Here is a 2633-nt window from a genome sequence, read left to right on the forward strand (position 1 = left end):
AATAATGTGATATTATTCAATCTTAGTGTAATAAAAAACAATTGACAGAAAACAGAATGGAGCCACAGCTAGGGTCCATAAGGACGACCTGTCACTGTGTTCCTGGCACTAATTATGTCACCTCTGATGTCAGGTTTGCAAAGGCAATGCAAGGGGTTGCAAGGGGCAAATCAGGGGCAAATCAGGGGTTCGGAGGGAGCTACACTACAATAGGCATCCGCAGTGCCTCTGTGTGAGCAGCTGGGCAGGAGATCTAATGGTGTAATTGCAGGACGAACCTGCAAACGGGGTCTCCTTGCAGCTGGGCCAATAGGTTGGGCTCCTCCCCTGGGCCTTCCCTCGCTCCACCGCAGCAGCGAGACTCAGAGGGCCAGTGTGCCTGTGCTGCAGTGATCTGGCTGTGCCCACTGGTGCAGGGCCCCAGGTTAGTGGGCTGAGTGCGGGGCCCTGGGCAGCTCCCCACGTTGCCCATGCCTAGCACCGGCCTTGTCTGTCGACCCCTAAATAACGTCCATGACCCTATATACTGGGTATTAGTAGTTACTAGCAAGCGTGGCCCGTCCTTTAGGGTGGAGGAGCCATGCCCCCCACCTTTTGCCCCTCATGAAGAGTGTCTGTCAGGCTGAGCAAAGGTCAGCCTGACAGACACTCTTCATGTTCAGGTCAGGCAGCCAGGAGAAGACATGCGCGATTTGCGCAGACTCCTGGCTGCCTGAGCTGAACTTTGCCGGGCTGAAGAGGTCACAGCTCCTATAGGCATGACCTCCTCGGCTCAGCAAAGGTGCCTCGAGGCCCTCCACCGGGTGAAGAGGAAAGGGTCACCCATTGACTTTGACCTGGGCACGTCAGGTTTAAGCCCTGAAGCGCCCAGGGCCAGTGTCAATCAGTGACACCTCGTCACAGAGTAGGGTGGGGTGGGGTCAGCAGTCTCACTGACCCCATCCCACTCTGTGACGAGGCTGAGACTGCTGTCTTATTGTCTGACCTTAGGTCAGCCAATGAGGAAGGCAGCAGTCCCAACCCTTCTTTTGTGTGTGTGTGTGATCTTTTTAAATGAATGTTTGGTGGTGCGTGTATGTTTGAATGTTGATGAGTGTTGTTAATGGATGTGCGTGCGTGCATGTGTGTCAAAGTGTGAGTGTGCTTACCGCCGGACCCTCTCCCTCCTAAAACTGCCAGCCGCCACTGGTTACTAGAATACCAGTCCATTCAGGTCTGCCCTGAGAAATGAGAAGTAGTATGCGTGGGGAATGGGGTTTCCGCACCGATTTCTACATGTTTTTGCCATTTCCAGGTACTCTTCACTTGGTCAGTTTGCCTGCTTGCCTTACCAAGGTAAAATGTCTGGGTGAAAAGCTCAGGAGGAGACGTATTCTCACGACACTGGACATAACCGAAGCGGAAGGTAACGGCGGGCAGCTGACATAAGTGTCACCAGAAAAAATGCTTTTGGATAGCAGAATTTCAAAAACACGCCTTTAGTGACAGAAAGAAGCCACTGTGGAACCCCAACAGAATTTGTTTGCCAAGGAGGGCCCACCGAGGGGGCACTTATGGAAGAAAGGGGCTCCCATCTTCAGGTCACGGGCTCTTCCATTCTAAAGATGCGCGGGGTGTGATGGGTGTGTACCTTCCGGAAAGAGGGATTCTAGCAGAGTTTTCAAGGACCATGGACCGGAAACAGGCTTGTCCTTCGTGGTTTATTAACTCAGCCCAAGTGTCGGGTGCATTTATTGCTTTGTTTTCTTCCCTTCGAAGTAGAAGGTCACCTCTTTTTGGACCTGAGCTGGGCGGCGCTATAAATCAGCGCGAGAGGGACTATTTTATGGCAGACTTGGTTGATGTTTATTAAGGAACCTGTTAGAATATCACTTTTGCCAAAATGGGTTTATCCTGTAGATATGAACAGCCATCTCAGGAAATTGTGTTGATGATAATGGTTATAAGACGGCTCAGTGGGATAATGAATCATTCATTTCTGATAACCGAAGCTCTCCTCCTCGTCCTAGGCCTTGCTTTGTGAGTCACAGCTGCCACACCATAGAAAAATACAGGCTTCTGTCCAGTACGAAGCGTAAACGATGATCCAGACCACATATTACGAGGTTTTTTTATATCACAAGTACACTTTTTCACTGCTCTCAAAAATCTGATACCAAACCTGAAGTGTTTGGAACCTTGAGTTTGCAGCTTATAATGGTGCAATAAAGTATGTGGTGGCGCCCAAGCTGTAGGGCTACAGATATTAGTCAAGGGACGCCCACTGGCCCTGGCTAATGAGAAGGGATTCCTCGTGCTGACCTTCCCCACATCCTTGCTGGAAGAGAAAACAAGTACTCGCAAAGCCAATAGGTTTTGCTTAGGCGAGATCTATTGGCTTTGTCAATGTTTTTCAGGCATGTTGCACAGTAATGTGGGCTGCAAAATTGCTAAAAGTAAAGAAGTTTAACCAGTCACGACTTGCACTAATAAGAAGGGGCGGGGCGGTGCGCTAGTGGGGGGGAGAAGAATTAAATTAAATAAAAAATAATAAAAAACACTTACATCTGCTCCTGCGCCACTCCTCTGCCTCCTCCCTTCTCGCTGCAGACAGGCAATGGCTCCCAGCCTGCCCTGAGCCAACCCTGACGCTG

Source organism: Pleurodeles waltl, chromosome 6 (assembly GCF_031143425.1).
Source record: "Pleurodeles waltl isolate 20211129_DDA chromosome 6, aPleWal1.hap1.20221129, whole genome shotgun sequence".
NCBI lineage: Eukaryota > Metazoa > Chordata > Amphibia > Caudata > Salamandridae > Pleurodeles > Pleurodeles waltl.